The 12539-nt window shown below is 37.2% G+C and overlaps 1 protein-coding gene and 1 long non-coding RNA gene across 8 annotated transcripts in view; one reads left to right on the top strand and one right to left on the bottom strand.

Moving 5' to 3' along the window:
* The window catches only part of BRINP3 (BMP/retinoic acid inducible neural specific 3), a 422542-nt gene extending 419881 nt beyond the window's left edge, over positions 1–2661 (bottom strand). The window contains exons 1-2 of one of the 4 annotated variants that reach the window (XM_060295784.1): positions 1797–2660; positions 1442–1575 (exon numbers count right to left, since the gene is read on the bottom strand). The gene's annotated coding sequence lies outside the window, so the exon portion shown is untranslated. Of the gene's footprint in view, positions 1–1441 lie in introns of all 4 variants that reach the window. The other 3 variants (XM_060295922.1, XM_030884137.2, XM_060295819.1) reach the window with 3 other exon arrangements.
* On the top strand, positions 1719–9316 carry LOC132597078 (uncharacterized). Of its 4 annotated transcripts, none has more exons than XR_009563438.1 (4): positions 1719–2583; positions 2989–3088; positions 3228–3710; positions 4275–7299. It is a non-coding gene; the product is annotated as an uncharacterized lncRNA (long non-coding RNA). The 4 variants fall into 4 exon arrangements; XR_011377943.1 differs by adding an exon at positions 9213–9316 and having other exon boundaries at positions 1722–2583; positions 3228–5862; XR_009563432.1 differs by having other exon boundaries at positions 1741–2583; positions 3228–3362; positions 3479–7299.
* The last annotated feature ends 3223 nt before the right edge of the window (positions 9317–12539 follow it).

Below are 12539 nucleotides of genomic sequence, written 5' to 3'. Positions count from 1 at the left end.
TGAGGGGAGCCCAGTGGTGCGGACCACAGGCAGCCCCGTTCTCTCGGTGGAAGCCAAGGGGGAAAAGCCCTTGAATCCCGAGATGGGGGATGGATGATGCCGCAGCTGGAGTACTTTTCTGTCTGGAAGCTAAAAGGGCTTTTGAATTTAAAAAAGCATGACTTAGGGTGTCGAGTCAGCCATCAATGACGACAGAAATAGTTCTTTCCGAGAAATTTAAAAAAGGCGGGGGGGGGGGGAGAGAAAAAGGAAGAAAGAAAAGAAAGAAGGAAAGAAAGAAAATCTTGAACAATAGGTTTTCACCTCCATCCATCCCAGTAACCAGAAATGTAGAAACCAGCAACTTGTTCTTATGGGGAGGGGTTGGGAGGGGGGTTCACAGAGAAAAAACCCCAAACCTCAGCATGCGTTAGAGACGACCGATACATTCGGGTTTGGCAATTAATAAATTCTGTGTCCTTGTCAATGTGTGAAGTAAAAGCTAAGATTTAAATGTTTCTCAGCACACCTATACTTAAAGGGGAAGTGATAATCATAACTGTCAGTTAATCTCATAAAAATGCTCATAAAAGAAAAAAACACTGACATATTAACATACTTATTAAAATTGAGTCTGGGGGTTGAACAAGTGTGAAGATTGAGGCAATTAAATTTTTCATATAAAGTCTGTTCCTGAATTTCAATGATTAGTACCAAGATAATCAGTGCTTTCTTCTGGTAGCTCTCTTCCTCTGAAATGAGCACTCTGTGTCCAACTAACTGTTCACCCGTTAAATTCACAAAATCGGAAACCTACTCCCAAATGTGATGCCTGAATTTAAATACAACACCCAAAATAATGTGTTCATGTGTGATTTGGGATGTTGTAAAAAAAATAATAATAAAAATGGTGCACTCAAAACTCACACTCCTCATGTTACCATACAGTGGCTTTTAGTGTTTAGTATCCTGCTGAACTCATAAAAATACACTTTACAAAAGTCCCCCCATTCATGTAATTGCTTGCAATGAACAAACAGTAACCTGAACAACCTTCTGAAGATCAGAAAAGAGTGAACTTTGCCAGACCCTGCAATTGTCAGAAGGTCTGTGTTAAGCTTACTCTTAGATAAACATAAAATTTGACCTTTCAAATGGCTCAGGAATGTGTGCCAAGAAGCATTACTGGGGTGGGGTGGGGGATGGTTAATGTTTCCTATAACCTGAAATATAAATGAGGGCAGAAATAAATAAAGAATGTAAAAGGTGATAGGGTAATTCATTACATGGGCTACATCAGCACAACTGCAACTAACATACTAATTAATCAACACATTCACATAGATCTTTGAGTTCTGAAAGTGACAAAAATGTAAGAAATAAGACATTTTTTAAACTAACAAGCTTATTAAAAATAACACTAGTACTAAGTTTCTCACAACATATAAAGAGAAGAACTTACCAGAGGAAATTTCAGGAAGCAAGATGACTATGAGAAAAATACATCCAAGATGCCAACAGATATTCCATGATCTTCCAAACCAAGGTAAAGTGATGAGCTTCAGGGTGGTGCAACTTTGAAATAATCAGCAGTTCCTGGTGGCATACCAAGTAAAAACAAGTTACACGCAGAGCCAGGAAGCCCCAAGGGAGGGAAGCAAAGTGTGAAAGAGGTGCCTTTTATTTTAGGGGGAGTGGGAGGGGGCTTATTTGTGGTGAGCCTTAGGCAGACAAAGTGAAATTTTACGGACTGTACAGCCCCATACAGTGGGGAAAAATAGAAGCTGTGTAACCCCAGAGACCAGGAGGTGGACTACCGATAAATCTGCAAAGATAAGTAAAAGGATGTGTTGAAGACAGCGGGATAAAGAGAGAACTAGGGAGCGAGGCTGGAGTCATCCTGATACAGCAGCAAGAGTGATTTAGGCTGCTGGGAAGGATCCAATGAGAATTCAAGAGGCCACCGCTTCGGAAATCCTGCTCTGATCTTCCCACTCTCGGTTCTTTAAGAGTTACCTGCGTTGGGAACATGTTCATTAGGATTAATAGTATTCCATCAGTGCATTTCACTAGGATTTCCCTTGAACCCTCTCCCTTGCAGCAACCGAGGGAGGCGTAGTAAGGAACCCAACACAACCAAGCCCCCCAATAACCACCGTGGTCACTTTAGGATAACCAGATCATCCGCGATTTGCATTGGGGGCTGAAGACGCAGAGGAGGCCGGGTCGCCTGGCGCTTTCGGGGGCGCTGTGCCGGGAGGCTTAGGCACGGGGCCAGGGAACCGGCGGGTGGAAGCGGCAGCGGCGGCGGCAGGAGCCCTCCCAGGTCCTGCTTCCTCCGCGAAGGCTGCTTCCCCGGGACTCCAGGCAATTGACTTCCCTTCGAAACTTCAGCTCTAAACGCCTCGCTTTAGAAGCTAGAGCTTTGGAGGTTCTGACGACCGTCCCTGGGGGAGCAGGTGGCAGGCTGTGAGACTCCCGCGTCACCTCTTATACCTAAACAATTGCGTAGGGAGACGGTGCCAGAAATGGCTTTGCTGCCGAATGCATTATCTTGCCTTTTTCATAGCCCGATACAGCACAAACGATCGCCTAATCGATCGGGTAAGACTAGATTTATTCCTTCTCCCCCTTTCCTCTACGGCCCCATCCCTCCTCCAAGCCCAAATCCCAAACCCAAATCCCAGTCTCTCTCTCTCTCTCTCATTCAATTCAGGAACTTGCTTTTTTTCTTTGAAACCTACTTCCCCTAGGGAATTGCTTGTGTGACTGAGGGGCTAGCGATTCTCTTTGTGGATGATTTATGTTTTGACAGTGAAATGAATCCCCCCGTCGCCACTCCCCCGCACCCTCCTTAGAGAATCTCCCTTCCTCCCCCCCAGGGGTTCACTCTCGGCGCTGGGATCTGGGTACAGAGCGCTGTGGGAGTCTTCTGCCCTCTGTATCTTCCTCTGGACCCTGAAGCTTAAGCATTATCCGCCTCTCTCGCTCTCTCTCTCTTTCTTTTAGAAATAGGAGGAAAAGGTAGAGTGGAAATTGATTTCTTGCAGAGACTGAGGCGCCGAATGATAGAGGGAATAAACATTTCCCCCGGATAAAAATGTTCTTGGTAAGTAATCTTATTTTCTGCGGTTGAAAAGGAAACACTTCGCTTCTCACCGTCCCATCCCCCTCTCCATTCATTTCTTTGCTCTCTGTATGGAAATCACGAGCTGGGTCAGCGGAAATTTTCTTTTCCTCCTTCCTAGGAGAGTAGTAGCTTGTAAGGGTGAATTTGAAGAAACGGGCTTTAAGCAGGCAACGTGAAGGCTTTAAGGTCCTAAATTTCCTACGTTCACAATCCAGACACAGATAAAGATGATGCCTGCTTGCTTGCTAAATGGGTAAATATCTCCCTTATTTCTTACTCTCTTTCCTTTCTGAAAATAAAATAGTTTGGGGTCATAGCCCCGTGTCTGTGCCCCCTTCACCATGTTCTAAAATATATATATTTTTTCAGTTTCAGATATGAGAACGTGTATTTTTCACATTTTTGGCCAGGAAAGTTAAAGTCATAGAAACGTCTTACTAGTGTGTACACCCTCTGTCCAATTCTTGCACCAGAAACAAATTCATGGCGACCGAAGTAGGTGTTTGCATGTCGAGGTGATACCTATGAATTCATCAAGCCCTCTGGCTTCCGTGAGTCTGCAGCACCCCCAGGCTGCACACGCTCATTCTGTGGAGAATGGGTAGGTGTAGGAGTGGGAAGGAGCTAAAGGGCTCTTGATTGTGCTGACATCCTATGTCACTAGGTGCGCAGAATAACAAAGATTGCAAATTGTGTGAACTTGGTTTTTCATGTGTAAGCTGACCGTTTTGGATGTGAACAACTAAAAGAGACTTCCTCTAAGAGAAACCATTGCAATTTTGAGGTAGAATATATTTTACTAGTGAACTATTCATATTCATTTTTTTCCTCCGTTGTCATTCTTTCCGCTGTCAATTCCTTATCCCCAAATTTTAATGCTAATTGTCATAAAATGTATTCAGGATGCCCTCAGCCTCATCTAAAATATCTGATCTTAAAATTCCATTGATAAGATGGTAAGAATAGACTTTATTTCAGATAATCAATTTTCTAGAAAGCACCAATATAAAATCCTAGAAGAGAGATAGCCAAGTGGGATATTACAATAGTAAGGCGCACCGTGCAGGTGTGCAAATCTGTAGTCATCATTACTATCAAACTTGGCAAGGGAAAAAATTTCACTAAGGATATGTTTGTATAACTTTTTTTTTCTTTCTCTCCTCAGGCTGTATTCCATTCCTAATGATGTCCTGGAACAGAAGGTTTTCTTAAGTCATCTCATTTTACCAAAAGGATGATTTCTGTGTATGTCCAAGTGTTTTACACATACGTTGCTAGGGGGGATCTGAGGTCCACACAAGGAGGATGAATATCCTGAATTACATTCATTACAAACACAAACATAACATTTGTGGCAGAAAGAAAGCATACTTTTCATATAAAAATTCCAATATGCTTCCTAAACCTACTTACCTAATTTGTTATTCAAGGAAATAGATTTATTTGTTGAGGACCCAACTTAAATTAGAAAATGTAACATTAGCATTTTTAGCATATATGTGAAATAAATGTGAGGTTGATTTTAAATATTTGGAGAAAAACAGGACAGGATAAAAAATATTAATTTTGTGACCCATTGTTCCTTAACCTTAAAATAGTTTATAGCACTTTAATAAACAATGTATTTTAACATTGTATTAAATCATATGATTATATTTGATCAACCCCCAAATAGAGCCATAGGCTTTATATCTCCTAGCTGGTTTTTACCTTAAGTACAATTCAGGTTTGAACTTATTTTCAAACTTATGTACTCATAAGTTATGCATTTTAATTTTATGTTGAGCATGTCTTTTCCTGGATAATCTCCAGGCACATCTGCAGTTGGTATTTTAGCAAGTTTTGTATTACAGGTAATGTTTTTGTCTGCTCTTCTGGCTCCATCTTTTGAAATATACAGGTACCACCTAATGTATTTCTTACCTATTAATCCACTAAAATTTCCAATCTAAAAGCAACATCCAAGATATGTTGAATTAGAGAAGTGAATTAGTGAAGCAAGTTGCTTGTGAAGATTATTTTAACCTGAAATCAAATTTACAACAAAAATGGGTTATAAGTACATTCAAAATGTTCCTCATATACAAAAGTCATACATAACACGCACATTTATGCATATATAATTGCCCGCATTAGAATATTTACATTTATTCCTTTTAGTCTCTTTGTTATGTGATTATTTTGGTTTTAGAGTTTTCTCTTTGAAAGTGTCTAAAACTTCTTAAATACTTAAGTGTGCAAGCATCTTCACGTCTCACTTCATGAGACTGTAACCAAGCAGGACCCTGCAAGCCCTTCCCAGAATACATACACACCCATGTCCTGCGCCTGTGTTTTGTCTGTAGAAAAACTTTACTCAAAGAATAAATTTAATCAGAGAAGTCAGAAAATGCAGAAAGAAAGGAAAACAGTCAAGCAAGATAAAATAATAATACTTTAGCCTTTAAACAAAGTCAAGGACTTTTAGTTCTTAATCAAGGACTGTAGATAATATTCTGAGCCATGTCCTTTGAGCTGTTTTGCAGATACTAAAACCCCCGCCAGTAGGAGAAGTTAACTGTCTGCTGCCCACAAGCACGGAGACCCCAGACTGGTTGGAACCAGAAGGGTGATGATGTTGACTCCTGATGACCTCACCATCAAGCAATCAGAAGAATGTCCACAAGCTGACCACGCCCTGCTCCCTGAACACTATAAGACTCCTCACTACCCTCTCCAGGGCGGGACACACAGTCTTGAGGGCATTAGCCAAGGCAAGAAAGCTGTTTCTTTCTACTTCACCCAAAACTCTGTCTCAGAGATTTAATCCAGCACAGGTGTACAGAGGCCGAATTTCAGCAACAAGATCAATATGCTGCTAAATAAACTGACCAACATATTCAAATCTCAAAAAAGTGTGTTGGAACTTGTAGGGACATTAAAGATAGTTTAGTCTAACTCCTTCATTATGATTGAGAGATTGAGAACCAGAGAGATTAAGTGATTAGTGTAATCATACACTAACTAGTAACCCAAGGAACTTTAAATGTAGCTTTCCTAGCTTCTTAGCTAGTATTCATTCTAAATCAATTAAATTCTATTACTACCTGCTAAAACAAGTAGTGCTTCTGAGATTGGGCTAAGTAATAAATGAAGAAGAGAGAGAGCAGTGCAGAGATAAATAAATTGCAGTCTTTTCTGAGTTTTTTTGTTGATAACACTCTTCATTGTAGAAAACTTTTCTTTCCCTGCTGTGTTTTATCCTCCCCTCCTCCCTCCACCCCTGCCCTCAATGATTGGAGAACATTTCATTATGTAATTTTACTTCCTCAGGAAAGATTCTCAGCGTTCTTTTTGTTTGTGCATTGGCTTGTTCCCTAGACTATTTTCAACCACACAGTACAACCTTAAACCGTAGATAATTCCAACCACCTGAAGATCATACTCCATCATATCACCTCTATGTTCTACTTTTTAAATTTCCTACCAATATAGGAATAGGACTGTATCAAGAGGAACCCCATCATCTCAAAATAAGCTGCTTAACTAGACCCTGACTTACATCAGAAATGACAAACTCACACACACACACACAATATGAAATAAATGCAGAGACTAAGACAGTGCATTGTTAAGAAAACATCATGCAAAAAAAATAAAATCCATGTTCCATTAAAAATGGGCTATCCTTATTAGGAGAAAAGCTGCAAGACTTTAGCCATTTAGGGGGTGTTCAATTTTCTGCAGTGGCTGAAGCCATATCAGTCTTCATTCTTTCATATACATCAATATTTGAGTATTAAATTCAAGTCATAAGTTTTAGAAATAGCAAACCTAAAAGACAAACATAAACACTAAAATCTATTGGGAGTTATTATTACTTCAGAAGGGGTATCGTTCCAGGATTAAACAAGACGAGAGTAGAATCAGATTTAAACATTAGAATGTGCTCTTTAATATAAAATTAAATTTTTACACTAATCTAGAATATTCCAGAAGATGAAACACATGTGAAGAAGAATTTATATTGGTTATTTTATGTTTCAAGTCTTGAAAAAAATCCACACTAATCAAAACCTACTTGTTGATAAATAAAAATATCTAATTGTTAAAGGGAAAGATAAGTAAGTTCATAGAATTCTTTTAAAAGCCTTCTATGGACCTGTTTCTTTAAATAAATTATCTCAATATCAAATTGTGCAATTTTGTTATGAACATTTCATATATGACGTAACAGTCTCAAAGAGCTTAATTAATTTGCCAAACCAAGTAGAAGAATCAGAATTGGAAGTCGGGGGACACACAGTTTTGAGGGCATTAGCCCACTGTGGCCCCCTTTGCCTGCGAAAGCAATAAAGCTATTCTTTTCTACTTCAAAAAAAAAAAAAGAATTGGAAGTCAGTTTTTATGATGTCATAGTTTCAGTGGATTTCCACTGTACCTTTCTATCACATATAAAATACTGGGATATAGAAGCATTCTGGGAAGATTTGTTAAGTAGCATTTATATTGCTATATGTGTTTTTGTGTGATTGATAATGTCTTCACATGTACATAATGGGATTCAGAGCCTAACCTATAATATTTCAAACACAAGCTGCTTACTATCAGTTCCATGAAGAAGGAACCGTTACTGTATTTTTTCAATATTTATTCTTAACTCACTCACTTGTATCTTCACTGATGAGTACAGGATACTACATAGAAAAGGAGCTGAATTAGTATTTATTTAATAGATGAAATTAAGTACCTCACCAAGCTTTCCCTCTTTAACATTCTTATAAAGGCTTATTATATTTAATTTTTATTCAACATTTAGAAATATTGTTACTAAATGACAGCATTCTTCAAAATATTTTCAGAATATTTGACATATATTAGGCCTAGTAAACCATGTTAATGATGATGACCCTTGGCTGTTACATGGGAGTTTATGTTTTTATAGATACCTTACTAGCCACCATACTAATTTAATCCTCTCACCATGCTGTGAATTAAAGCATTTTGTTTATTTAAAAATAAGAAAAATGAGGTTTGAGGAAATTGAAGCATCAGTTTCCATTACTAAAAGAAATAATTAAGCTATTTTTAAATCATCTTTCAGTTCTTAATTTGTTGGACAGAAGAAGAAATTTAATGAAAATATCAAGTTATTTGTTAATTTTATTAATAAATTATTTATGCAAGTGTAAATTGTTTATCTGTCAACTTTTGCAAGTAAATTATATTTATAGAAGAGTGAAATGTTTTTAATATTATGAGTTGTCCTATAAAGCTATAAGGTTATATAACATTTTGCTATTCAGAATTCTCAGAATTAAATTTTTGACATTAACAAAAATGATTATTTTCTAAATTGTACTATAAAATGTATTCATGAGTATAGTGACCAAAGTATGTTCATTGGCATAGTGGTTCTATGGATTGATGGAATATCAACTGACATGTATAAACTTGCACAATTTTTGAAGTAACTTACAAAAATGTCAGTCTTGAAAACATTCAAAGAAATGATCAGATACAACTTCCTTATAATCCATCCTTGTATCTGGATTTCAATAGTTAATCAGTTTGGTAGAAAGAATACTAGCCCCCAAAATGTCCACATTCTAATTCCCAGAACGTGTGAACTAGGCTCCTTTATATGGCCAAAGGAACTTTGCCAATTTCATAAGGTTAAGGACCTTGAGAAACAGATAGAAGCCTACATGAGCTGTGTCTACCTAATGTAATCACAAGCGTCTTTACAAGAGAAAGGCAGAAGGACGGAGTCAGAGAAAGAGATGTGATGGCAGAAGCAATGGAGTGATGGGGACCACCATAGCCAAGGAATGCAGGCAGGGCACCCTGTAGAAGCTGGAAAAGGGAAGGACACAGATTCTTCCCTAGACCTTCCAAAGGAAATGAAGCCTTGCTGACCCATTTTAGACTTCTGACCTCAGGACTGTAGGAATAAATTTGTGTTGTTTTAAGACACTATGTATTTCTGGTAATTTATAATAGCAGCAATAGGAAACTGAGTCAGTCAGCAAAGAGTTCAAAAATAGCTAGTATGTTGTTTCCTCTCAAGTAACTTTATGATTTAACAGCAAACTCTTGCTTCATGGCCATTCCATTCCTCCAGGTACTGAAATATTTCATCAAGAGCCAAGTTGATTCTTCCAACTTGGTTGTATAAGGAATGGATAGAAACCAGGGTGTGAAGAACTGGACAAAGCACCACTTTCCATAAATAAACTAACAATTTTAAAGCTTATGATATTACATAGTTTTGTTCATTTATAATGTACTACTTAGTATAGTTTTACACATATTATCATTCAATCCATACTGACTTGGTTTTTTAAAATATAGATATAGGTATAAGGGAGTGAATAAAGATCTTTACATTTGAAGATTATATGAAAAATATATGGTATGGAGAAAAAGCACAATAAGATTAAGGGCAGAAGCAAAGGGAAATTAGCAAAATATTACAAGAAATTTGAGATCTAAAATGAGACCACTAGGGAATGACTGACAGGGAGTGGGAGGATTTTTATTTTCATAAAAAGACTGACATGAAGCAATTTGATTGTTTTCTCCTTTTATTTTGTACAGTATTGCAATCAAGAAAAGAAACTGAACATTTACTTAATTAGGATGCATCATTAATTTTAGGGTCTCATGAACTCCTAAGGCCTATCACCCCTTTAACGAAAATGAAAAGAAACTAAGCTACATGATTGCCAGTTCTCTTGGTATCTCTAAATCTCTCTAACACTTGTACTTCCTATTCTGAAAAAATACATACCTTGTAAGAGGATGAAAAGCAATCCCTCAGATTGATCACGGAGTTTCGCCTCTGAGGAGAAAATATGAATTTACAGACAAAAGCAATTTTAAAAGACCATATAAAATGAATTCATTTTGTATTTATGGAAGGAAACCAAGCCTAAAAGTCAATTTAACAAATACTTATTGAGCATGTATTCAACAATCATTTATTGATGGTATTATATATAAGCAGCAAGGTTCTAAATGTTATAAGAATATAAAAATAAATAAGTTACAGTTTTATGTCCTAGGAGGAGGATAAGGGGAGTAAACTGATAAACATAAAGGTCTTTTTGACTCCACACCACACTCTATTCACATAATCAATCATCCTTTTATTAAAAGACAAAAAAATATTGATTGTCATCTAGAGGCCAACACTTCTGAGGATAATGTACTGAATAAGATGACCAAAGTCACAGACCCCAAGTATCTTACAAATATTGACACAGCAGCACCAACAAAAAAAATAACAAACCTAGAGTTGAATAATTGCTGGTGTCTTTAGCCTAGGCATAAGATCCCTTGAGCAATACATGCTTCATTTATTTACATTATTTAATAGCTTCTGGAAGCATGTAAGTTTGTTACGTATTGCCTGCACTTGTTGGGAGGAAGAGTTTGCTTAGAGTTTAAGAGTTCAGGAGGATGGATGGTTTTTACACTATAATTTTAAAGTGGCAATTAACAATTCCAGTATCCTCTTGTTCAATTAAAATTTGAAATTTGTGCTGATGCACCATTCAGTTGAGTCAGCGGGATGAGTGTGGTGATCTGATACATAGTAATTCAGGGACCCAGATGCCTTCCATCTCATGACCCAGTGTTCCTCTAAGTCCTTAGATATTCTCTATTCATTCAGTAAATGTGGTAAAGAGAAATTGTGGAGGATCACTTAGGAGATTTTGTGGGCCAGATCTAGAAGTGGCTCATATCACCTCCATTCACACTCCATTGACCAGAACAATTCTTATGACCACATCTAACTGCAAAGGAAGGTGTAAAATGAAGTCAAGCTTTGTGTCTAAGAAGAGACCATGGATAGCAATCTGCTGCACTGATACTCTCAAACCACAGCATTCTGATATGTGACTAAAGCATCAAACCATACATTCGGTGCAGGGCAGAGACTTCAACTTTGCTGTGGGAAGGAATTAGATAGAGTTTTATGTGGTGCATTGTTAGGTAACAGGGGAAATTCCAGTCCTTGTCAGCATCTAGAATGGGCTCTGCACATGGTTGGTGTTTAATAAATGTTTGTTAATGAATGAATACCTATGGCCTTGGGCATTCCCATAAAATATCCCTGTGCCCAAATTTGGCATTCAACTGTATATCCACACACACGAAAGTGAATCTAAACACAGAATATTACTTTTTACAAAAATGAACTCAAAATAGATCACAGGCCTAAATGTAAAATGCAAAACTAGAAAGCTCCTAGAAAATAATATAGGAGAAATCTAGGTGACCTTGACTTTGAAAATGATGTTTTAGGTACAACACCAAAAGCACAATTCATGAAAGAAAAACATTGATAAGTTGGACTTCATTAAAATTAACAACTTTTGCTCTGCAAAAACACTACTATGAGAATGAAAAGACATGCCACAGACTAGGAGAAAATATTTGCAAAACACATACCTGATAAAGGATCGGTATGCAAAATATACAAAGAACCCTTAAAACTCAAAATAAGAAAAAAAATTAAACATGGGCAAAAGATCTGAACAGTGATCTCACTAAAGATTTGCAGATAGCAAATAAGCATATGAAAGATGCCCAACATCGTGTCATTAGAACTCTACAACTTAAAAGAACTAACACAATATTGTAAATCAACTATACTTCACTTCAAAAAGAACAATGAAATGGCACTGCACATCTACTAGAATGACCAAAATCCAAAAAACTAATAATAGCAAATGGTCAGAGGATGTGGAGAAACAGGAATTCTTATTTATTGCTGGTGGGAATGCAAAATGGTACGGCCATTTTGGAAGAAAGTTTTGGCAGGTTCTTATAAAGCTAAATGTAGTATTATCATATGATTCATCAACAGCATTCCTTGTTATTTACCCAAATGAGTTGAAAAAGTATGTTCACAGAAATACCTGCAGTTTTATTCTTAACTGCCCCAAACTGGAAGCAACCAAGTCATTCCTCAAAAGGAAAATGGATAAACAAACTGTGGTATGTCTGTACAGTACAATATTATCCAGTGATTGAAAGAAGTGTACTACTAAGCCACAAAAAGACATGGAGGAACCTTAAATCCATATTGCTTAGTGAAAAAAGCCAATCTGAAAAGGGTATGCACTGTATGATTTGAACTATGTGACATTTTGGAAAAAAAAAAACTACAGAGACAGTAAAACAATTAGTGATTGATCAGTGGTTGGGTTTTATTGGTGATGGTGGTAGGGGAGAATGGGATGAATAAATAGAACACAGGGGATGTCTATCTCAAACCGATGGTCAATACTTTCAGGACAAAACAATAATTGATCTTCTTTCTACATCTTTGATTGCTGCCTTTGAGTTACTTTTTCTACTATATTCTCATCATCTTGAACTTTTAAAGTTGGAATTCCCTAAGACCCAGTCCTTGAACTTTTTCACATTTACATCTACA

Source organism: Globicephala melas, chromosome 1, assembly GCF_963455315.2.
Source record: "Globicephala melas chromosome 1, mGloMel1.2, whole genome shotgun sequence".
Classification (NCBI taxonomy): domain Eukaryota; kingdom Metazoa; phylum Chordata; class Mammalia; order Artiodactyla; family Delphinidae; genus Globicephala; species Globicephala melas.
This window is presented reverse-complemented; position numbering and strand designations above follow the sequence as displayed.